Below are 26,539 nucleotides of genomic sequence, written 5' to 3'. Positions count from 1 at the left end.
TTCCTTTATTTGATAGTGTTTTCAGTGTATTCTTGGAAACTCTATCCAGCTTCTTTGCTATGATTTTTGAATGCTTCTGGAATGAAGAGGAAATGGAGGAGGGAAAGAGAGAGAGAAACAAATGTAAGTTGGACGTAGATCAGTGAGATAATATCAAATGAGGCCAAAATGAACTTGGCAGATGCTCTTCTCATGTTTCCCACTCGAGCACACACATATTGTTACTTGGAATACCACTTGCATTTCTTTCATACTTAAAAGACTTTTCCTCAGCTTCAGTAATAAACTTGAACTTCAAATAGGAGCCAGGAATGAAGATTGAGTGTTTTTTTTCTTTAATGTCTGAATGTGCTTAGAATGGATATTTTGCTATTAAGGTTTGGTTAGTAAATAATATAGTAGATGCATTTTAAGCATAGACATGACGGTGTGGAGAGGCAAGATAGTGAAAGATGTACCATCTTTAGATTCATGTAGATCTGAGTTTGAATTCGCATTTCACCGCTGAATATTTGCATGATTTCTGCAAATTAATCTGTCTAGCTTTCCTTACATGTAAAATGGGCATATTAAGTTTTACTTGATAGTGTTGTGTTAGTAAATTAATTTAATGATACATAGAAATCACTCAATAAATGGGAGCTGTTTTAAAATTATTTGCTGGGAAAAAAAGTGGCTCAATAATTCTTAGGAAAAAAATCAAACATTCTTTTGAATGCCAGCTAGAAATGCTATTCTCATGATGTTCAATTTAGATATAAATGGTAGGTCTGTTTCCCTGCTTCCTGTATGTAAACATGGTAGACAAAGAGAAAAATGAAAAAAACCTTGAGTGTTGTAGCAGATAAACTTGTATAGACAAAAATAGTACAATACCATGTAGTAACGTGTTTATTAAAATTAAATGGGAATAGAAGGGATTCAGTATTTTATTTCTTGTGGTATTTATGTCACTGCAGACAACTGAGAATTACCATTTAAAAACTACATAATTATAAATATGTGTATATTTACCTCCTATATAGATCTCAAATAATATATTTATATGGAATATATATAGATATATATAGAGAGATATATGTAAAATATGTCAATATGTATCTCTAATATATCGTTTGTGTGTGTTGCAAAGGAAAAAGATCTAGGTAACTTTCCAAAAAGTTAATTCCTATTATTTTTTAAAATTAATTTTAAACTAAGTTTAGGTCACAAGAAGGTACAAAAATAACAGAGTTCCCATGTAACCTTCACCCAGCTTCCCAAATGATAATATCTTGAACAATCGTAGTAAAATAATCAAAAACAGGATATTGACATTGGTAATTTATGCTTCAAGAGTTTAACCCATTTTAGTGTTTTTTTTTCTTTTTTTTTTTAAGTTCTTTATTAATCTCCTCATGAAAAATCTCAGTCACCACAGATAAAGTGACTGATGAATCTTTACTCCTTCTGTTGTCCAGTCTCCACCTCACTTTTTGCCAGTACCAACATTGGCCTTTGCAGTTCCCCTACCTTTCTTCATTCTGTTCTTGCATTCTTTTCGCTGTTTTCTTGAGGACTTTTTCTTCTCATACGGGCCATGTCTTGTAAGTCTATGTTTGGGTTCATTTTTCTTTGTGTAATCCACGGAGTCATAACTCGTGCCAAAGCCAGTTGTCTTGCCACCACAAAAATGGATTCTGAATCTAAATACAAAGATGACATTTGGTGTGGTCTTATACATTTTGGCTAGTTTTTCCCGAATTTCTGTCATGGGTACTGTTGCCTTCCCAGGGTGAGGGACATCAATGACCATTCCTTTCCGGTGAAGTAGTCTATTGGTCATGAACTTCCTGGTCTGGATGCTTACTTTGTTGTTTATGATGGCAGCCGACCCTCAAGCAGCCAGGGAGGAAAAGAGACCATTCTAGTTTTTAAATGGAGGAAATTCTTTGTCTTACTTAATTGATTTTCACTTAAGTATACTTTTCAAGAGTCATACTTTTCAAAATATCATTTCATTAAGGTACACTTAATGAAATGACATTTTGAAGTAAGAACGTCTTGGTTTAAATCTTGTTTGTCTCTGTCACATATTTATTCCTGTGTAACCCTGAGGAATTTTTTTTTTTTTTTGCATCTATGATGGTCTGTTTCTTCATCTGTGAAAGGCGATATCATTTACCTTGCAGAATTGTTGTAAGCATTGTCAGTTGTGTGTTGTAAGGGCCTTTACAATAAATGGTAACTTTCACTATTACTGTTTTCCTGCTATATTTTCATCAAAATTGAAAGTAGCTGGTCATTATCTTTGTACATTTGCACTTTGTGAATACCTTTGAGTTAAAGACCGGTAAGTAACGTGCTAAAACAACTTGATGGTTCCTTTGTGTCCATCTCTTTTTAAGGTGCCTGCTAGAGCCCATTGGCTTCCCTCCACCTTCCTCACACCTTACCTGCTCAGCCAGCTCATCTCTCTCTACCTTTACACTACCTTCTTCTCCAAGTGCCTTTTGTTATATGGATTCTATGGAAACCAGTAATTTTCAGATTTTTGTTTGTTTCATTTTAAATAACACTTAACTTAATTCTGTTTTATAAGTAGTTGTTCATAGTTCTAGTTAGATACCTACGTCAAACCCTAGCTCCTACAGGCGACTCCTGGTTAGCCCTACACAAAAGTTGTCTTCCAGGGAACATCGTTTCCAGTGGTGTGGTGTGTCCTGGAGAATGCTGCTGCCATGATGTCTTTGGAGAGAGGGGACGTTGTTCTGTTTCTAAACCTGTCCATATATTTTTATCTCTCTACTTGGGTGTAGCTGCAAAGTTCTGTGCCTCACTCTTTATTGTACTTTCAAATTTCATTTAGCCCAGAAGTGTCTAACCCTATTTAAATACTTTAAAATGACTATTTTTCTATGTTGTCCCAGTAAATGTGCTTTGGGGTATAAGGAGGACCTAAAGCTGCCCTCAAAAGACAGTTTTCAGTTGATTTGGAATAGAAATTGTTGTTTCCTTTTCATTTTTGTTGAGGCGCAGATTAGGAAGAGCCCATGGACTTTTCTAGTCTTCTTCTCTCGCATCTGCTCCTGCTCGAACTTAGCTTCCTGTTCTCTTGAAGTCTGTGTAATGGACTCCTGTTTCCAAGTTCTTTTTTTTTTTTTAGTATTTTGGTACTTAGAACTTCTACCCTTTTCTTATTTTCCAACTTTCCATGTTCAAGAGAGGGACCATATTTTCTTACATCTTATTCAAATGTGTTTAAGGCATATTTAAAAATGTTCCTTTATGTTTTAAAATATCCCTTTATGTTTTAGCAAGTGGCATATCGTTTCCTGCTTTAGTTTTGGCCTTAGTCTGACAAGCCAGGGCTGAAGTAGGGGTGAAAAGTTCACTCTCCGGAAGTGTGGAATCACGTGAAGAAGAGCAGCCTCTGACTCCTGGTGATTCCCTGTGGATGTGTTTCTGGGAGAAGGCAGCACAGAGGGCCTTTTTCTCAGTCCTGCTTTATGTGCTTGAATTTTTAATGAGTGCGTGGCACTATCATTATTCCAGGAACTCACTATAATGCCCTTATTATAGTCTAGATCAGTGTTTTAAAATTAGAAGTTGTAACCTATTGGTAGGTTACACAATCAACTTTATAAATAGAGATCAGCATTAACAACGGGAATAGAAAATGAACAGAGTGCATTGCATGTAATAAGAATATGTATTATTTTGTAAAACTTTTGTTTGATGATACATATATACATACACATGCAAACATACGTTTCCATAGCGCCCTGCTTATGTATGTGCATGCCTGCATGCTGGCATTCAGACACGACCCTTTATCCCCAATTCTCTTCATTCAAGAACCCAATTTTCAAAGTGTGTAAGCTTCTCAGTGAATGTATTCTTATAAAATATACATAATTTCATATTTTGGATTTATTGTACCTGCGTTTTAATTTATGTATGTGTGTGTGTTATATCCTATTTTGTTTCTTATTTTCTCCACTCAGCATTATATTTTAAGGCCTACGAATATTGCTGTTTACAGCTAATCCATTGCACCTGACTGCTCATAGTATGTTACAGTGTGCCTACAACACAATTTACTTAGATATTCTTCTCCAGGGATGGACATCCATGCTAGCTCCATCTTACCTCACCATGAGCAAGGCTGCTGTGAACAGCCTCAGACATGCCCCCTACCAGAAAATACTAAGGGGCATTTATATAGCATAGAGACTAACAGAATTTCCGGGCCATAAGGCATATGTATATAGCTCAGACAGTGTAAACACAATAATTTCACAAAGTACTCTCAGATTACCCCTGAAAGCTTCACCAGTCCACACTCTCTGCAGTAGTACAAGTGTTGATACACTCATATTCCCACCAATACGTAGCATTATTAAATTTTCTGTTTTTCCTTATTTCTGTCTAGTGGGTGTAAAATGGTATCTTTTTGTTTTAATTTGCTTTTATCTGACTACTGATGAATTTGATCAGCTCTTTACATGCTTGCTGTCTTGTGGATTTTTCTCTTCTGTGAATTCCCCTTCAAATTCACTGCATATTTGTCCACTGGAAGTTTTTGAATTTTTGCTGTTGATTTACAAAAGTTCTTTGTGTATTTCAGTTGGTCCCCGGATGGTTTTCGACATGCAAGTATTCTTTTAACCTGTCATTTTTCTATTAACTTTGTCCATTATGTTATTTTTGTGAACAGAAATCTTAATTTTGATATAATTCAGTTCATCAGTTATTTTCCTTTGGGAGCTTTGTGAAATAAATAGTGTGCCTCTGTTATTAAATTCATATTTTCTATTATATTAACTTTATAGTTTTATTTTTCACATTTAGGTCTTTAACCCATCTAGTATGTGTATATGGTGATAGGTAGCAATCCAGTGTTGTATTTCTATATGGTGATTTTGTTTCCTTGACAAGTTGGTACCTTTGTGGTGCTCCATTGGTCTCTTCATACTTTAACCTTAAACAGCTAGTGCTTGGTGATATATTTCAATAGCTAACAAAGTAAGTTCTTATTGCTTTTTATTTTCAAAGTGGACTTAGGTATGTGTGTACTTTATCTTTCCATATGAATTTTGAAAAATCTATTAAGTTCCTCAAAATACAACTGAAATTTTAATTTGGATTGTATTGAACTGATAAATTAAAACAGAGACACTAACGTCTTTTAAATAAGTTGTTACACGCAGGAGTTTTCAGTGTGTCTCCATTTATTCTGTCATCGTCTGTGAATCTTATTACAGTTCAAATTATTCTCCATAGGGATATAGATATTCTTGTTAACACTCGGAGTCAATAGAACATGAAGATAAATAATACAAATAATCTATATAATGATTTTTAAATAATTATAGAAATTGAGGGGTGAGCAGTTATTACATTACTAATATCCTTTGATTATAGATTATTTGTGCAAGAAGTAGTAAAGATAATCTCAGATACCCCAACATACTATAAATAAGAAAACTACCCTCCAGTGAGTAAACAACTCACTCAAGATTACAGAGTGAGACAGTGAGAAAATCTTAAATTGAAATCAGGTTTTCTAATTCCTAGTGCATTTCTTTTGCCCATAATAGCCATTTATCTCTGATATCTTGGCATTTAGTGGTATCTCCCCTCCCCCGATAGAATTAATGTTACAGTTTGCTTATGCTTTCAGAAAAATCAGCTTCTTTTGTCACTGTTGCTCACAGAAAGAATGGTTGACCTGCCAAAGTCAAAGAGAGAAAGGAAAAAAAGCCTTTTGATCAGCATATTGTTTTCTTATTAATAACAGTGTGAGTTAGCATTTGGGTCCCTGCATTCTAGCTGTGGTTGATAGAGCCTTTAAAAAACATATAGAGTGGTACTTGCACAAAATAATTGTCACACATTAGCATGTTAATGAAGTGTTAGAGTGTTAGGCATGGCTGGCACGCTGAAGAAGGAGAGAAAGGATCTGTCTTCACTGCTGTGTCAGCCAGACTACACAGTCAAACGAAGGCAGGGCTCAGGCTGACTGGCAGGGCATTATTCATTCTTGACACGCACTTTCTTCCTCTTCTTTCGTGCATGTTGAAACTTGGTTTTTGCTGTCTTTAACCCATCTAATTTCCCCCCAATAATTTGGTTTGGGGACATAAATGAGTGCTCTTTCTTTTTTCAGACAGACAGCAGAACTCATAAGGGAGTAATTACAGGACTAATTCTTCTGTTTTAATGACATCAATTGAATAACATTAAAAAGTCAAAGCCCACACGATTTCATAGCTTTTTAACTTGGCGCATTTGAATCTAAATAATATGCGGTTTTGCTGTGAGTTTGTCTCTGTAGTAGCGTCATTAACTTAAAAAAAACTAAAGAGTGTTCGTGTATGTGTGTGTGTTTCTGGAGCTAATCATGTTGGTGGGTGGCAGAGAGAATCCTTCCATGTTTCCTGAAGGTTGGTGAGATGTCAGTCTGCTCTTGTAGCCAATATAGATGCTACTCGCCCACGTAGGAAACCCTAGAAAGCTGCTGAGATGCCATATGGTCCAGTGATTCCAAAGCTACATCTTAGGGATCAGCCTTTCTTCTGGATTTTCTTCTTATTCCTCCCCACCTGTCAGGACTTCTTTACCGAGCTGTTCCCTGCCTACCGACACCCCATCAACTCAACACATCTAAAATCCAGTTCACTGTCTGTCTAAAACCCAGGCTTTCTTCGGAGTCTTCTATTTCTCCAAGTGTTAACAGCACCCTTCCAGGCTGGTAGGCTCATCTCTCTCTATCTCTGTCCACTAAGTCCTGATCACTACTGCTGTGTAGTGTCACTCATGTTTGTGCCTCTCCTCTGCTCCTGCCCCCTTTGCCTTAGTGCCGGTCTCATCGCTCATACCTGCAGGCTTGAGCTATTGCTCACCGTCTTTTTACCAAAGTACCTTGCAAACTCCTGGTCCAAAACTTACCTCTACTCTGGTGTTGGACATGACCATTTATTAGCTAGTCTCCTCGGGCAGCCTACTTAACAACTTTTCTGAACCTATTTTATCATAATAGTATCAACTTGAAGAATTGTTTTGAAGATTAAGGAGATAATGAATGCCAAGTGCCAAACATAGTACCTGGCATATAATAGGTGCTCACCTTGTCCCACCATCTGCCTTGATCTCCTTCAACAGTGATTTCTTTCTTTTCCACACATACAGGTCCCTTCTTCCTATTTGTATCCAGAGCTCCCTTTTCTCCAGCTCAGATTTCAAGTTCCCTGATAACCCCGTTCCAAAGCAGCCTCGCCCAGCCCTGCTCCATCACTGTCCTGCACAATTGCTTTTTACATTTTGGTCTTTTAAAATCTCTTTATCTCTTTGACATTATCTTGTGTTTATTTGTCTTACTTTTGCTCTCTGACCATCTTCCCACTTCTGCACTAGAATGTGAGCTCTACAAAAGCAAAGGCTGTGTCTGTTGTCTTTGCTGCCGCAGCCCAGAATGAATGAGGGAGCCCTAGATATCTTCTTAAGGCTCATGGGTTGGAATTAAGCTCACACACACACAGACACCAAGCCCTTAAGCCATTTGGAAAACACAGCAGCTGCAGCAGGAAGAGGATGGAGAAGAGGCTTCTAAAGATGAAGAGTTCCGCAGGGGAGGAGAACTTGCCATGATGGGCCTTTGTGTTTTATACCTAGAAGAAATACCCGAGGGGTGGTGATGGTAAGGAAAGACCTGAGTAACACCATAAAATTAAGTTTTTCCTTTTGTTGGATCAAATAGACTTTCTCATGGCGCTTTCTTACGGCCACCTCATTCCTGGCCTTGGATTTCCTTCCTCCTTGCTTCTGATCCCTGCCAGGCCTCAACCTGCCTTGTCCATGACCAGGACCTTCATCCTTATTTATAATCCTACTTCAGGCCATGTAACCTTGCTCTTAGTGACCACAGATCAAACCTTGCTGAAGGCTTGGCCTCCTCCTGGCTGGTGCTGGTCCCCAGCCTCACTCCCTATCTGTGTGACCCTGAAAAGGCCTACACCATCACTCTGTCATTGTTTTTCCTATTCTGCGGACAAATAATAAGCATGTGATTTGTATATTGTGTGAGGCTGTACTGTTGCAACTATAGTATATTAAATCAGAGTGGACAAGAGCACAATGACTCAACCCGTGATGTGGGCAAGAACTGTGTTGTCCTTTTTTCCATGACCTCTGCTCACCCCGCCACCTTCCCATGTCCTTGCCTCTGACCAGTCCATCACTCTGTATATATTTCTCCACTGCTGACACAAGTTCAGTGCTTCCCTAACTACCGCAGGAGAAGCTTGAACGTCTTAGCCTGATGTTCAAGGCTTGCCCAGTCTGGACTCCACTTAGTTTCCAGTCATGGTTGCTAAGCAAATCGCTGCCCTACTTTTCCCAGGCCCACCACCATCACCAGATTTATTTGCATTGAAGTATTTAGCTTTGTCACAGTTACATCCCTCTCTGGAGCCACCCTCTTGCTCCTTGGTGCATTTCAAGTCTGAGCCAAATTCAAGTCCTGGTGCTCCAGGAAGTGTCTCCAGTTATCCCTGTGAAACTCCCCCCTTGCACTTTTTCTTCTCAGCCCTTCACTTACAGGCGGTAGCTTCTGCTCCTTACAGTGCCACTCATCTCACTGTGACTATGTTGGGCGTCCCCACTTGGCTTGAAAGCCCCTTAAAGTAAGGGATTTGATTTTCTTCCTTTAAAAAAACATGTAAGTATTATTACTGTTCTCAGTTATCACTGGAGATGAAATGATATTTACCATTTTTCTGGGCACTGTCTTTCACATACTGTGCTGGATGTTTTACTTACATGGATTATTTCATTTAATTTTCCAGTTACTCTGTGACATGAAACACATATTTTACAAGGGAAAACAAATTTATTCAGCTGATATTTGAGGGAGTCTCAGTTCAAAGGTCTGTCTGATTTTAAAGCTTGTGCTCTTTCCATTCTCCAGTGATGGTAGCTCAAAGTGGTATACATTTGAAATTTGGGAATAAAGATCAGAAAAGAAAGGAGAACTGACTCTGGGTGGTGAACACACGATGCCATATATATTAGGTTGGTACAAAAGTAATTGCGGTTTAAAAGGTTAAAAAAAATTTTTGCAAAAACCGCAATTTTGCACCAACCTGGTAGATGATGTATTATAGAATTATACACATGAAACCTATATAATTTTACTAACCAATGTGACCCCAATACATTTAATAAAAATTTTTAAAAAAGAAAAGGAGAATGAACTTTCTAATATGATCTGAATATTTTGGAACCTATTATCAAAGAGAATGGGTAGTAACAATGGGGAAAGACTCACAGTCTGTCAGTGTGACTAACAAGACACACATAACATTTTTCTTTATGTAAAGCCATTTTTCGTTCTTGTTTCTCCATCAGAAGATTAATGGGCGGCCAGTTCAGTTGAATCAGGGCATGGAGAACACTGACAAGTAGATAAGATAGTATCATTGATAATACCAGAATTGTATTTTAGCCAGTGTTTTCCAGATTCCTTTAAACTTTTTTTTCACTAGAAATGTTTACAAGTAAGAAAACTATTGGGTTTTGACCTTTTTTTTCTTCTGTACTGTTTTGGGAGCCAGGTTGTTTAGTGGAAAGAATGCTGGTTTTACTGCAAGTCAATGTGTTTTTAGGTTTATATTGAATACAGGAGGAGGGGTACCTGAGTGTAATTTCTAAATAATTTGTTTAGAAACTAGAGCAATACAATCCCAGCCTTTGAATTTGTCTTTCCTTCTGTTTTCTTTTTTTGTGCTTTTTACAAAGGTATGCATTCTTCCGTCTGTTCATCCAAATAATTGACTGAGGACATTTACTTACGTCCTAACCTCTGAGCTCTAAGTAAATATTGCTGTCAACTTTCGATGCAATGTTGTATGACAAGAAGAGTACAGGAATATAATTTCTCAGATATTTGGGACAAGCAGTTAACTCTCCTAGGGCCTAGGTTACAAAAAACAAAATTAGAGGATGAGAAACGATGGTCTCTGAGGTCTCCTCAGGTTAACATTTTTCAGAATCTATGACTTCGTGTCCACTTCTTGCCTCATTAATCTCTCCTCCAAAAGGAAACCTAATGTCTGGCAACATCTGAGGAAACAGAAAGAGTATGTTTCTAAGAATTGGAAAGACTGTTGGAATGAAGCAATTCTTTTCTTCTCTCTGTTAAAGACAGCAGTGTCTTGATCATCAGGAAATGAACAGAATACAAGAAAGGGACTCCTTGTCGTATGTGATAAAGAAGCTAAAAAAACCCAAACTTGGATGATAGGATTCTACCTGTCCAGACATAGCCAAGAGGGAGTTGGAACTGGGGTGGTGTAACTGTCCCACAGTTTTTTTCATTTGAAAGAGCCAATCTTATAATATGACTAATAAAGTTTGCTTTCTATGTTCAGGGCAATCCATCCAGAATTGACTTAATGGTAAGTCAGTATCATTATTCCCATTTTTTCAGATAAGAAAACTGAGGTTTAACAGATGTGACCTCCCCATGGTCACACAGATAGACTGGTGGGGCCACGATCAGTTATGTCTCATTGTGTTTCACTACTGATCCTGGATTGTTTCCACTGGGCTCATTTCTATCAATACTGGATATTCTGCTGAACCATATCATTCACAGGCTCAAGACCTAGCTTTCTCTGTAGTTAGCTATGTCTAGGGTGTGTGCGGAAACTCACTACCAGATCTTTTTTGGTGTTATGACTTAATTAAATGTTGCATAATAACGAAGGCACACTTCTATCAGAAGTGTGAAAACACTGTTTACACCTGACAAAATCAACTCATTGTTGTGTCTATCAAGGTATAAGAATGTAAATTGTAAAGTGCTAGACAAAGGACATTTTTGTCATCTTCTTATTCTTAACATTATGGGTGAGCAATACCGATGGAGTGAAATGAATATTTTTCAATTATACTTTTCCTTCCTAAAATACTCATGGATCATCAACCTGATAATCATTTTTACAATAATTCATTGCCGTTTTTTTCTTTGCAGAGCCTAGTATTGTACCAAAAAATACAATTCATTAAAAGAAAATCAATTTTTTAAAAATATTTTAAATTACAGACACAGTATTTTAAAATACAGACTCTTTTTTTTAAGATCAATTTTTACCTTGGTTCCTAATATAGCTGCTTCAGAAATGTTGAGAGGCCATTATATGTTTGGTGTGTTGAAAGTGAATTATAATTCCAGTTGCAAAATTATTTTCTATTCTAGATTTTTGAACCAGGGCTCAAGCGATGAGTGGTTTTCTATTGATTGAGCCTTCTAGAGCTGTGTTGTCCGATCAGGTAGTCACTAGTCACATGAGGCTATTTAAATTTAAAGTAAAATCTAACATTAAATAAAACTAAAAATTTAGTTCCTCAGTCACAATAGCCACATTTCAAGTATTTAATAGTCACATATTTCTAGGGACTACTAGGTTGGAAAGTGTAGATACAGAGCATTTATATAATCCCAGAAAGTTCCATGGGACATTGATGATCTAGGGTCATTTTAATGATTTTTTTAAAAAGACCTTTATTTTTTTACATAATAATTTTAAAAATTAAGACTATTTTTAGAGCAGTGTAAGTTTCACAGCAAAACTGATGGAAAGGTAGTGATGAGGGGCAGTGTAGCCCCTGCCCCTCATGTGCATACCCTCCCCTATTATTAATGTCCCCCACCAGAGTGGTGCAGTTGTTACAACTGATGAACCTACATTGACACATCATCACTCAAAGTCCATAGTTTACAGTATGGTTCATTCTTGGTGTTGTACGTTTTATGGGTTTGGACAAATGTATAATAATATGTGTCCATCATTATGGTATCATACAGAGTACTATTTTTGCTGCCTTAAAAATTCCATATTCCACGTATTCATCCCTTTCCACCCTTCTAATCTCTGGCAACCGTTAATTTTTTTTACTGTCTCTGTAGTTTTACTTTTTCCGGAATGTCATAGAATTGGAATCATCTAGTATTTAGCCTTTTTTCAGATTGTCTGCTTTCACTTAGTAGTATGCATTTACATTTCCTCGTGTCATTTCATTTTTTAAAAAATCCCTGAATAGTAGTCCATTGTCTTGACATGCCACTGTTTCTTTATCCATTTTCCTACTCGGTTGCTTCCAGGTTTTGACAATTATGAATAAGGCTGCTCTAAACATCCGTGTGTAGTTTTTTTGTGTGGACATAACTTTTCAACCCTTTTGGGAAAATACCAAGGAGCACAATTGCTATCTGGTAAGAGAAGGTTTAGTTTTATAAGAAACTGCCAAACTGTCTTTAAAAGTGGCTGTACTATTTTGCATTCCCACCAGAGATGGTTGAAAATTTCTGTTGCTCTACATCCTTGTCAACATTTGTTGTTGTCAGTGTACCTGGTTTGGGCCATTTTAATAGATGTGTAGTTGTGTCATTATTTTCATTTTTATTTCCTTCGTGATATATGATATGGAGCATCTTTTCATATGTTTATTTACCATCTGTTTATAGTCTTTGGTAAAGTATCTGTTAAGATCTTTGGCCCACTTTTTAATCGGGTTGTTTTCTTATTGTTGACTTTTGTATATTTTGGATAAGAATTCCTTATATATTTTGGACAATAATCTTTTATCGGACATGACTTTTGCAAATATTTTCTACCAGTCTGTGGTTTGTCTTCTCATTATCGTGACATTGTCTTTCACAGAGCAGAACTTTTAAATTTTTTTGAAGTCCAGCTTATTATTTTTTTCATGGATTATGCCTTTGGTGTTGTATCTGAAAATATATTGCCATACCCAAGGTCACCTAGGTTTTTTCTTATGTTATCTTCTTGGAGCTTTATAACTTTACATTTAGGTCTGTGAACGATTTTGAGTTAGTTTTTGTGAAGGGTATAAGTTCTATGTCTAGATTTTTTAAAGTTTTTTTTTTTTACACGTGGATGTCCAGTTGTTATAGCGCCATTCATTGAAAAGACTATCCTTGCCTCATTGTGTTGCCTTTGCTCCTTTGTCAAAGATCAGTTGACTGTGTTTACATGGGTTTCTTTCCAGGCTCTGTATCTGTTGCATTTACTTTTCTATTTTTTCGTCAGTACTACACTTTTTTTTTTTTTCCTCCCTTTTTCCGCCTCTCCCCACTACTCCGGTTCAAGCTGTTGTTTTCTTAGTGTAGTTGTGTAGGACACAGCTCCCTGACCCATGCTGGTATTATGAGCCTTGTGCTCCCTCCTGGCTGAGGCAGTCGGTCACTGGTCAGCCGCTCTCAGAAGCTCTCGCCTGCTGCCGGCCGCTCATGATGGCCACTAGCTGCTCATGGTAGCAAACAGTAGCCCACGGTAGCCCATGGCAGCCAGTGGCAGCACACAGCAACTCACGGCAGCCTAGCTCCGGGGAGAGCCATTGTTCACAATCTTAGCTATAGAGGGCGCAGCTCACTGGCCCATGTGTGAATCGAACTGGCGACGTTGGCGTTAGGAGCGCGGCGCTCCAAGCACCTGAGCCACCCAGGCTGGCCCCAGTACCACACTGTCTTGATTACTTGATTACTGTAGCTTTATGGTAAGTCTTGAAGTGGGCTAGTGATAATCTGCTTTTAATAATCTGTTTATTTGGATTGACACATTATAAAGTAGGTTATTGCCATAAAAGGTAGCCAGGTCTTAAAGCCAGAAGAAGTTCTGGTGTGGGTAGTGTGCTTTGGAAATTCTGAGAGCTATTTCTAATTCCACATAGCCAGCTATGTATTATTACGTTGTTTGCTCTAATATATGTAATAGCATTGGCCACTGTAATTTCACCTTGTTTCAGAAACGGTATTCTAAATAACTATAATTTTATTAAATTCGCTGTGTTCTTGGTTTTGAGTGGTTACATCTTTGGCTAGTGGACCTGGTAAGGAGCAGCCACAGACTCAAGTGAATTTAGTATAAAATCCTAACACAGGGAGTCTTAAGTTACAGAACTACTTGTTTAAGTTCGTTTTGTAGTCAAGAAATTGTCCTAAGAAGTGGACCCTTGAAGGCCACAGGGAGTTCAGCAGACTGTCTGGTGGCTGTCTGTCCAAGTTCCTTGGGGCAAAGAAAAGAGACAACGGATCCTTGTTCTTTGACAGCTTGATTGAATGTGTTCAGTCCTGAGTTTTGAATAATTTGTTTAACTAGAGATATTTTGCACAGTGAATACAATTTCTTTGGTATGAAATTTAATCCTTATGGTATCTTTAAGAATAATTTTAACACTTCCCAGATCTCTATATCTACTATCCAGTTCTGGGTAGGTGTCCAAAGGCCATTACTATTTGAGAAGAAAATTCTATTATGCATTTGTGATTTTTTATCCTTAATAACAGCTAGGAAGTGTAGAAAATATATGTATTTATAAGATGATTGGTTTGAACGTTTCTCTTGATGTTGCTCCCTGCAAGCTTACAATATTTGACCAATTGTCTCTAATTCTTGTTTCTCATGTATTGATTAATGAGAACAATGTATAAAAGATAATTCACAAACTGAACAATTCGCTCAATGCTAATTAAAAAAAAATGGCTGGACAGGCATACCTCCAAGGGCTTATATGAATTGAATATGAACTTTGAGAACAATTTTGTTCTCAGCCAGTGCTGGTTGTTCTTTAAAGTCTTTTGTGATTGTAAACGTCTTCACTTAAAATTATTTGCTATAAGTTAGATTAATGTGATACTTTTTGCTTTAAAATGTTCTTTTTTTTTTTTTTTTAACTAGACCCCAGGCATAAAGGAACTGCTACTCACCTTATGAACCCTAGCAAACCCCCTCCTTTCAGAAATCTATTTATGGAGAGGACTTGAAGCAGGAATGAGTGGGTGTGTTGGTGCCTCCAGTGATGTGATCTCAGCTCTCTGGGCGCTTACAAAGGGTGTGAGCTGTTTATCATCCTTCCACAATCAATCCAATCCAAACCTGGTCAGGTTAACACTTAGAAAGCTTCTGTGGTCAGTCAAGAGTATGAGCCAAAGAATTGATCCAGCAGATGGTTTCTTCACATTTACTATCCCCAAAGTTTTCTCTAGTTCAGTTATAACCTTACCTCTTGTAGTTGCCATGCTTGAAATTGGCTCCTTTGAAAGTGGCAAATTGTATAGGTTGTATTTGTTTTATAATCCAGTTTGGTTTTAAGTAATTCAAATAATTTAGCTAATAAAATAATCTCTATTCACTTTGTGTGTGTGTGTGTGTGTGTGTGTGTGTGTGTGTGTGTGAATTGTTTACCTAGATTTGAATAGCAACTGGGCAACACTTCCTGAATAAAAGGGTGGAAAATGTTTATTTCGCAATATGGTGGTCCTAATTTGTTTGCCTTATTTGAAGGTTCAGAACATAAATATAAAATGAGTGACACTAGGTTTCAAAGTAGCAGTTGGCCCATAGTTAAACTGGAATGCTTTCTTAATGTAAGGGGTCATAGGAGTGAATGGAGAGAGGCAAGCACAATATTAACTATTTATTATTAAAATAATACCATGAAAATTCTAGATGCTTCTCATTCTCTGAAAGGAAGCTTGTGAGTGCATTTGAAGGGGCAAAAAAGGAGATCATGCAAAGTTTAGTTTTGAAAACTCAAATGTCCTTTGTTCTTAATCCCTGCTTAGTATTATGGATTTTGGAGAAAACAGTATGTATTTGTATTTTCCATTTCTATTTAACTTGAATTTCTAATCTTTCATATTTGGCCAGCTACTTTCTGAGAACATATTGTACACATGTTCTGATGCTGTTTGAAGGCCCTTTGAGAGACAAGAGTTGATTGAAAGCTTTCAGTTCTACTGAAGTGGGTGGCCAAAGAGCTGGAACTGAACAGCTGCCGTACACCCATTGAACTTTTGTCATTTATAAATTATTTTCCGTGCCATCTGGAGCAAGAATGGTGCCATGGTTTAGAGAAACTCTTTGTGGGGTGCATTCATATCCAGTGCTTATATAATTTGCTTATTACCACATGCAACTAAAGTTTTTAAATCTTTATTTGCTTGGAGGCTTAAGACGTAAATAAATACGAGTGATTTCTTTAAATGTCACATTAAAGACACTACCTCCACCCCAACCAACATTTCCCTCTCCCTCTCTCTCTTCCAGTGACTACATCCTGCCAGCTTTCAGCTCCAGTGGAAAATACATTAATCCCAGAGTCTCCATGAGGTTTCCTGTTTGATGACATAATCAGAAAATCCTCCTCACATTGCCCTTGGGGTTGCTGCCTGGATGCTATGTTGTCTTGGTGGGCGTCACTCAGCCATCAAAAAAATCAGCACAGGCCATAAACTCAGAGCCTGAAATGCGTTTATATCATGTTAAAAGAAATAAAGCTGTGGGCTTGTCTGCAGCACTAGTAGAGAATTTCATTAATCTGCAGGTTCTTGCTGGCATTGAATGCACTGGCTGGTGACTTCCAAGCATATGGCATGAGCTGGTGCAGTGCCACCAACAGGAGGTATTTGAACTGCTCCAGTGTAAGCTGTGAGACGACATCTCTTGGAAAAATGCCACAAACGCTTGACTACTAGACTTTGGTAGTGCCGGTTTAAGTTAGTTCCACCATCCTCCCCACCGAGACTGTTTACCGAGTAGGTTTTACCTTCTTCGTGGCTGATCACAGGAAGCTGGGACAGAGAAAACTACTGGGAAGAGTCAGAAATAGAAGATGGGGATACATTCTAAAATGAAAAAGCAAGATGGCATCTGACATGTAAAGTGGTTTGCTCTGCTGTTAAAAGTTCTGAAGTTAAGATATTGTAAGGCAGAAACTTCAGGAGCTGACTTAGTTGGATGCAGAGAAACTGCGATATAAAAGTTGAACCAAGAATATGATGATATTTAGATGCCAAAGGGCATGGACAGCTTTACAAGTTTAGAAGTTATTGGCATAGGCAATTGAACATATGCTCAACTATGGATTTTTCCTTCGTGATTTGGAGAATTTTTCATGTTTTTTGTTGTTGTTTTGGTAGGCTGCCATAACCCTCCATTTGGTTGACTTGGATCTGGTGTCTCCTGCCTTGGATCTTGGAAGTCTATGCTTGATTAGCATTTGATCAGGATGAGAAGTAGGAGCAGGCCCCCTGGCAGGACTTACATGTACTAGATACAAACTGCCTTCCTGATTTTTCCTCCGGTTGTTGTACCAAACTCTTCTGTCTAGTTCAGGGCGTACTGGTTGGAGAAAGAGAAAAGACATTACTTGTTAGAGTTTCAATGGAGGGGAGGGAAAGAGTAAAGAGAGGGCTTTAGCCTTAGCCCCAGTGAGTTGAAAGCCTGGGAAGATGCCATCATTTATACCTCTTGGTATCAGAGATGTCGTTAGGTTTTCCATATTACATTCTAAGCAACAATATACCTTCCACAGGTGCTACCCATTTGGTTGGGGAGTCTGGACTATATAAGACTAGGATGAAAAAAATTACATTTCTTTATGGCTCTTGTGAATGTTTTTGAATTTTATAAATCACTACTGGATGAAGTATAAAATTTATAATTCTGGATTTCAGGTTCTGTGATTTGTTTTCTTGCATAATGCTGTAGTGGTTACATGCCCAAACTGTGAGCATGTGGTTCATTTAAACGTCGTATGCCTTATACTAGAATAATGGTACCCACAGGGTGGGAAAGGATCTTAAATATCACAGCTGATGGATGAATTGCTTTTTATATTGATGATATTTTTTTCCAAATGTCATCTGACTTGAGGATAGCTGATGACAGAGTCCACTTCTTTCCTGAGTCCATTCAGTCTTTGGGTACCTCACATACTTGTATTGGTCAAAAAGTCTAATTGAGTTTTCATATATGTTGACTTTACCCACTTAGTTAAACTGAAACTATAATTCCCAGAATCCCTTTCTCACACAACCCTCTCGTGTGGTTCTTGGTTAAACTTGGGCACAAGAGGAATGTGTGCAGGTTTTAGAGATAGAAGAGGAAGAGCAGCCAGTTTTCATGCTCTGGAGATCAGTGTAGGGACCCAGGCGCTGTGACGCTCAAATGTGTTGTCATTCATCTCTGGCCCCCAGTACTGGTGTGGAGCTCCCCTTCTCCACTTCCTGTGTCATCTCTGTTGGGTTTTTCAGGTTCTGGACAAAGTGTGCAGCTCTGCGGTAAAGGCATTGCCTTTTCCTGCAGGTCCACCTTATTATCCACGTTGGAGTTGGTCAGAGACTGGGTCTCAGTTTTTCCTTGTTCGCCCTCATTTCATATGTAGCTCCTCTTCTCAATTGCCTGCCTGCTTGAAGTGTAGCAATTCCTCACCAAACAATAGACACAACTCCTATAGTTGCATAAGATTAACTTCTTTTAATAAATCCCTTTTTATATCACCCACAGTGATGTATGCCACTTTCTGGTCAAACTCTAATAAATTATTGAATTGTTCTATTTATCCCCTCTCATGACACGTACAGTGTAACATATGACATGCATTTGAAGATGGCTGTGGTCTCCTTCCTAGCTATAGTTGCTGTCTTTCTAGTTTAACACCTATAATTCCTTCTAGTCGTCTTGATATGACATGATTTCCCCCTCTGTCATCATTGTGATAAATGTTTTCTAGTTATTCTCTATCCCTTTTGAAACCTACCCAAAACGTTTAATGCTATTGCCCAGGTAGGTTGTGACCAGCAGAGAGAACAGGTGACTGATCCTTTTTACTATAGATATACAATGCAGCTTGGTTGGATTTGCAAATTTGCCATCACACAAATCTCACTGAGCTGAATGTTTCAGAACATCCACGTGACAAAATGGTACCCTCCCTGGATACACTGGGAGTCTCTTCATGTCGTTTCTCAGAAATTTCCCCTCACTTCCGCTTGTCAAGATTTGTGTGGATCTTGCCTCTGTAGTTGTTTCCTGTCCAGGTTTTGATCAAAATGTGGAGTCAAAAGGCTTGAGGTTACACCTCAGCTGCTATTTTCTAGCTTTGTTATTTGAAATGAGTAATTTAACCACAATATCTCAGTTTTCTCATTTGTAAAATGGAAAATAAAATGTTTTACCTCCCTCATTGAACAATTGTGAAGGTAAAGAGTAACAGTGCATGTAGAGGTATTGGGGCAAAGAGTAATGCACCATACAAATATTAGTTTTTATTTATCAATCTTAAAAGGAGATAAATATTCCTTCTAGGTTATTGGTAAAAAAAAAAAATGGTGAAGCAACAGGACCAAGGACAAAACCGTATCTCTAGGGACCGTCCATAGAATGACAGTGATTGGATGTTGATGCCATTTTGGTTCAAATGTTTATTAGTCTAACAAAGTACCCTACTGTTCAGTCCATATTTTTACATCTTGTCCTTGAAGTTGTCATGAGTGCCTTTGTTAGGTTTCTTACTCAAGTTCAGATATATTTTGTCCACCATATATCCCTGATCCCAGGCTACTAGCCTTGACAGAGAAGGAAATGAGGGATGTCTTGTCCCTATTGAATCCACACTGTGTGCCAGGATGGTCACTTTCTTTTCTGAGTTGTCATAAACCATTCTTTGAACAATTTGCCAAGAATCTTCTCCAGGATTACCAATAAGTGCCCTGTTGGTATGTAGTATTGGGATTCTCTCTTTTTGTTTTTCTTCCCTGTCTTTTTGCAACTAGAACCTTTATTTTCTTCCTCTTCAGTCTTCTGGTACCAATTCTGTTTCTCCATCAGTATTCATGAAAGGGAAATTCAAAAGCAATTAACTTTTTGTTTGAGTCCAGATTGTACTCATATTGCTTTTGTGATGGCTCACCTCATTTTTGCCAGTGCAATGGTAAATCTTAAGCATCAGTAAGCTGTGTTTACTATTGTGAGTTCAGAATAGTTAAAATCCATGTAATTTGCAGACCTTAGAAATGTATGCCTAAATATTGTAAATGTATTTTAAAATCTAGTGTCGTTTTCAGTTCCCGTATGCAAGCAAAACCAACAACATAAAAAGCCAATATATCATTAAAGACATTATAATAACACAATATTATTGTTAAAAAAAAAAAAAAGCTGGATTCTTTTTTTAAGTGAAGAAGAGCCTGAGAAAAGCCCATTAAATTAAGTTTTTACTTGGCCCTGTTAGTTTAATATGGACGTGAACAGATGATAAAATGATTTGCACTGAAGATTTTATTTAAAGCAACAATACTAATAAAACTGGCTGTTTAGCAACTATTATATTCTATGCTATGTATCTGACGTTTTCCATTTGTTACCTCATTTAATACAATTACTCTGCAAAGTAGGGGTTTCCAAATTTTGGAAATGAGAAAACAGACTCAGACAACTAGTAAAATGCTTAGTAAGTGCCAATCTGGAATTTGGATCATCTCATTACAGAGTTGCAGGTTTTGTCATTACACCACAAGGTAACTCTAAATGACGGTTTCCATTTGACTTTTAAATTTTTATTTATTTAGTATTATGATAACCATGCTGAGTGACCTTTAACTTGAGTCATGTCAGTGGGACTTGCTTTAATAAAGCTGTTACCTTAATAAGTTGAGTGATTGTTGAGTTGTACTGCTGTATACATTTTAGATTAAAGAAATTTACCAATGAAAAAGCTGCTTTTTTCTTTTGCTGGTCATAAGTGGAGATTTTGCTTTATTTATTACAAATCAATTAATGGTCCTTTCCTCTAACACCCCATCCATCAATGCATAGAAGTTTCCATTGATAAGGAAACCTCACCGAGAGAAATCAATTGTCCTTTGTCATTTTGACAGGAATTAGCCATAAAGGTGGATTAATCCAGAATGCAATAGGGAAATACCTGCAGGCGAAGGCCAAAACCTAATTTTGTAAAATCAAAAGTGTCATAAGAAAACTTCACGATCGATGATAACAAAAGGCTTTGCTCCTTGTTCAGACTAAGGATTAATTTGCCTCCCTGTCATAAGAGTTGAAACTACTTTTGTTTTTTTCATTTCACCACTCCAGTCCCATTGCCAGATGCTGTAGAAAGGCTCAAGATAGTGGATGCTCTGTTTCCCAAGGCTTGGTTGGAATTTAAACCATTTTAATAGGAAACTATATAAGAAAATCTAGTGTAATGTCTGAAAAATGTACAGTTGCAGATCTGCACGAGGCTGTTTTCTGGCTCTGCTGCGAGGTTTCTGTAAGACTGGTGCAGCAGAATCTTTGGAAAGGAGAATTTTCATTAACACAGGCTCACCAGAGGAATGTTTGAACCTGTATGAGCATAGTTAAAGCAACAGCTCTATGCATCCAGTATTACTAATAGCATGTTGGAATGCAGCAACCGCAGAAGCTGCATCAGTGGAGTCTTATTTTAAAAGGTGATTGTAAACATGTTGAGTAGTGACCATGATTATGAAAGTAGGCTGTTTCCCTAGCACTTACGGAAATTCATTTTTGAAGAAGTTTAAAGATTAGACATTGAAAATCCTCTCTACTTAGCTGTGAAATATAAAGTATTCAGGAATCATTTGTGCTTCTTCTAGTTCATGTTTATCCCCAGGCTGAAACATTTTAAACCATTTTTGGCCCTTTCCTTCGAGGATATTGCCTAGCATTTTGATTTTTTTTTTTTTTTTTTTTTTAACATATAGGTCAAGTTCTTGACTAGAAACTCATCTAAATAAGATTTACTTCTGAATCCCTGTGTTTAAATAGCATTGGGGAAACTGTACTTAACTAAATGGTTTTCCCTACAGTAAGATAGTAAGCATTGAGTGTGTGTGTGTGTGTGTGTGTGTGTGTGTGTGTTTTCACTAAAAAGGTTTTTTTTCAATATTTTAACGTTACCATCATTTTTAGAAATATAAAAGTCTAATAGCTTTGTATGCTTGTTTCTCCTTAAATATATTTATATTTCAGTTGTATATAACCTTTATATACAAACCTTGATATTGGACAATGCTTTTTTTCTGGATATTCCTTAAAGAAATCTCAAATACCAGTCTACTTCAATTTGCCTAGATAAGCTTTTAGATAATTTCTTGATCTCTTAATGTAACTCAGTACATGACTCCTAGTGGTAGAGTTAAGTGATTAGTATTTGGATTAGAAATTGTATAATTTGTTTATAAATGGTATAACCCTAAAATATGATTATAGTATTTCCAGCCTCTTTCAGTCAACACTTTGGTTAAAAAAGAATTCTCGTGTCCCTAGAAATAAATACTCTCTCCATTTTCCACAAATAACAGTCAAACTTTCACCTAATTAAATAAAATTTCTTTTTAGCTTTTACTTCCATAGCAATCCTATAAGTGACTAATTTTTCTAATCAAAGCAGTATGTTAAATTATGCTGTTGTTAACATTATTTTAATTCCATTTGTGAGATCATGTGCTGAGCCATCAAACAAGTCTCTAAAAGGGGTTGAAATCATACAAAATATGTTCTTTGACAACAGCAAAATTAAATTAGCAGTTAACAACAAAAAAGCCATCTAGAAAATTCCTCGGCATTTGTAGTAAATTGAACAACATACTTCAAATAACTCATATGTCAAAGAAGAGTATATTTTGAGATGATAATAATGCATATCCAATGTATCAAAGTTTGTGGGAGATGCAGCTAATGCACTGCTTAGGGGGAAATTTATTGCTTTAAATGGTTCTGTTTGAGAAAAAAGTAAAAATTAAAAAACGTACTAGTTGATAAAACTATTACAAAATCTAAAACAAAAACCAAAAGAGTGATTACCCCTGAGGGAAGAGGATTGCAATCTGGGAGGGACCCACAGAGGGGCTGTATATGTTCAATTTCTGTAACTGATGTGGATTATGGGTATCTATTATGGGTTGAATTGTATGACCCCAAAACTCATATGTTGAAATCCCAAATCTTAGTACCTCATAATATAATGGTATTTGAAAATAAGATCTTTAAAGAGATGATTGAGTTAAAATGAGGCCTTTAGAGTGGGTTCTGATACAATCTGGTATCCTTACAAGAAGAGGAAATTTGGACATAGAGAAGAGATAGCAGGGAGGGAACACTATGTGAAAGAGATAGCAAGAGGGTGGCCCTCTACAAGTAAGTCAAGGAGAGAAGCCTCAGAAGAAACCAACCCTGCCGGCACCTCGATCTTGGACTTCCAGCCTCCAGAACCGTGAGAAAATAAATTTCTGTTGTTTACAATGTCTAGTTTGTGGTGCTTTGTTATGGCAGCCCTAGCCACCTCATACAGTGTGTCCATTTTTTTAAAAAAAAAATCTTTATTACATATGTTTTAAATATTTTTGTATATTCAGTAATTTGTAAGTCAATTATAAATGAATAAATGGATGTCATATTGAACCAAAAAATTGCCCTTCTGTGTCAGAGCATGCTAATGACATTTTCAGGACCCCAGTTTTAATGTGTAAACTTATGGGAGTAGCTGTGTGTAAATATTTAAAACTTGACAGCACTGTAGCTTGTGGTAATTTTACATACCTCAGAGTTGTGAGGCTAAGTGAGAAAAATCTAGGTTAAGTCCTTAGAACACATGCTGGTACAACACACAGTAGCAGTATTAGTGCTGCTGCCATTTCTTGTGATTATTTCATTGCAGTTTAGTTTTCTTGAAAGGTATAGTCTCCAAAATGAGTCTCCTACAGTAGACCTTGGGAAAAGGGTAGTGAGTTAAATTGGTTGAGAATACAGCTGTTTCCTACTGGCATGAGGTTAAAACATTTTGGAGTGAGAGGGATGGTGAGTGTCCTTTTGGGGACATATTGTTCTGCCTGGAGCTCCAACATGGTTCTCCATCTCTAGCAACAGATAATGAGAGAGAAATTTCTCCTTCCAGGGCTACTTCTGCCTTTAGGACCGCATTCATACTTTTTCCAGAGGAAGTTAAAAGGAAGGGAAGGGTGGGGCGCGGGTGCTGTTGAGTTACTTAGACCTGAGTTTGTGGACCTGAGTGGCATATGGGATGACATGTGTGTCCATCCTTAACATGAGGCATATATTAATTGGTATTTGTTTTGGGAATGATATTAATAGTCAAAATGCTGTTGATCGAGGGATGAAAGGAAGTATATGTGGAGTGTGCTGTTATTAGAGATCAATGAGAATTCAGCGATTTCTCCCTAAAACATTCTTTTTGTAAACAAACCTCTTTCTCTTCCTTTCCCTTCCCCTCCCTCCCTCTCTCCATTTCTCCTCCCCATCATGCCTGGAATTCTAGTATTAAAGATGCTGTGGTCTCTTCCAAGGATTTATTTTTGTATGATGACCATCCTGGAAAGTAAGACCTCGCTCCACGAGATTGATTCATCATATTGCTTTCCCATATGGCAGCTGGACTGAGAGTAAGGATGGAGGACTGGATCTTGAGAGGTGTCCATCAGTTGGGCTCAGGAGTCCTCTGTCCAGAGCATGTGCTCTCAGGGACCTCGCTTCTCTACCATAGCATCTAAACTTTGATAACAATAATAAACTGATGTAAACACATCCTGGATCATCTGAATGGTAATATTATAACAAGGTCTTCCCATGAAACATCAGTACTGGTGTTTACCTCTGTGCCTGCCGCTAATTGTAGTTTTTGTTTCTGGCTTATGATTGATTTGCGAATGGTGAGTTTCTACCAAGTTTAGGCTGGATGACATCTTTTCCTGATGTAGGTTATAGAAAAAGTGGTAGGAGAATTGAACCATCCTGCTGCCCAGAGTAATGCGGGCACTTAGCTCCAGAGACTCTTGGCTCCAGCATGAGCGCTATAGTAAGGCTCCAAGGGACAAATTTGTTGTAGCAAAATCTCATCTATCACATTCAATTAATGTTGTTAAATTAAATTGTGTTGGTTTTACAGTTTTTCGTAAAATGTTGTTATACATTTATTTTGGCCTTATAGTTGTATAGGACTTAAAGCTTAAGGAGTTTATTCCTAGTTCCATATTGTGTATATTTTTTAAAGATCTAATAAAATAATTTAGGTTAATACTGGGAGGGTGACTAAAATTTTGTAGATTTTTCAAGTTAAAGAAATGCTGGTCTGGTGTGTCGCAGAGAATGTTAGGACAGAGTGAGTGTTGTGATGAGGGATACTGGAAGAGGCATGGGAACGGATGAGAGATTTAATAGTTGGAGATGAAGAGGCTTTGGTAGGCACTTTTTAGGTATCCTGGGTGAATAAAGGGAACCTAGAAAAAGATTTCAGTAGGTAGCTTCTCCCCAAAACATGCTCAAGTTCTGGATGAGGTATAATATTAAGTAATGGATGAACTATCTCAAAACATCTGACATCTCTCTCCTGGATTATTTCAAAAACAAATGCATTTCTAAAGCCATTCATTATGAAAATTGAGGTCAATGATCTCTATAAAGAAAGGTAAAGTGGTGTCAGACCCTTTCCATTTAGCTACTGGCAGGTCTACAGGCCAAATGTGGGGTCTTACACTTGCGCAGTGAGAAAATGGAATCAGCAACAGACAGGAAGGCAGAGGGGCAAACGGATAGTGTGACCCGGGCCTCCTCGTGCTAATTCTGAATTCCTGTGTATAAACTGCTGTTGAGATAAAACTATTTTATTTTTGTATCCTTTTTAGTACTTCATTTACTAATCTCACTTTTAGTTGGATTTAGAAATGAACCAGCTTTATATCGAATTCTGAGAAAGGGAGTTGTGTCCCTCAGCTTCTTCTGTGGTTGACACACAATTGTAGGAAAGGAACTTGACCTAAATGACCTATACTCACTTTTAATTTAATAGAAGTATAACCCTATGTCTAAATAAAAATGACAATTCTTTTAAAAATAAACATAGATTGGAAAGTTAACATCTTGCTGATTAACTTTATGAAATATTACCACATAGAAATAACAATGACAGCAGGAAGTAAAGCATGGGAGTTTATGATTTCTGGGCCTTTTGGCATGTTAGTACACTAGGGAAACATGTATCCTGCAAAACACAGGCATTTTTATAATACGAAGAATGTACTGTAATTAGACCAAAATAAAATTTCAGAATCTCTAAATAAAGAATAGAATTGTCACTAGATTTCATCAGAGAAGATGTAAAATTACTTAAGGTTCTGTATATGTGTATAAGTATTTATATTTCATCACATATATCACATATATTACATATATAATAAGAAACATGTTTTAAACACAGTATCACATGCACAGTGAGAAACTTTCCTATATATACTGTAATGCAAAACTTTTTATTTTGTGTGTTTACCATTTAATCCATTTTGTTCCTATACTCTATGGTGGGGAGAACTACAGTGAATGGAAATTCAGTCTTATGGAGAGTGTTGACTTCAGCGAGCTGATTTGAAGCTGGATTTAGTTTGCAGCGCACACTCATCACTTCCCCTTTATAACAGCATCAAACACCAAAATGCAGTCCTTCTCAAAGAAAAAGAGTAGGGCTGGGGAGGAGGGAAATGAGATTTGCCTTTTAGAAATTAACAGTACTGAAAATGTGTATGTGAAATTACAACAAAATTGTCATCTAATAAAAAGGTAAAAATAAAAGATACCTTAGAAGACACGAAACAAGTATGAGATCAAAGATTAAAAAAAGAAAGTGATGTTGACTTTGTGGTGTAGTAAAAGATTAGAAA

The 26,539-nt window shown here is 37.2% G+C and overlaps 1 long non-coding RNA gene and 1 pseudogene across 7 annotated transcripts in view; one reads left to right on the top strand and one right to left on the bottom strand.

Moving 5' to 3' along the window:
* LOC141572137 (uncharacterized) overlaps window positions 1-26,539 on the top strand; it is a 408,385-nt gene that overhangs the window by 238,298 nt on the left and 143,548 nt on the right. The window lies entirely within an intron of this gene.
* Window positions 1,469-1,855, bottom strand: LOC109448692 (small ribosomal subunit protein eS24 pseudogene; annotated as a pseudogene).

This window comes from Rhinolophus sinicus, chromosome 14 (genome assembly GCF_057876585.1).
Source record: "Rhinolophus sinicus isolate RSI-liver-muscle chromosome 14, RSI-T2T, whole genome shotgun sequence".
NCBI lineage: Eukaryota > Metazoa > Chordata > Mammalia > Chiroptera > Rhinolophidae > Rhinolophus > Rhinolophus sinicus.
This window is presented reverse-complemented; position numbering and strand designations above follow the sequence as displayed.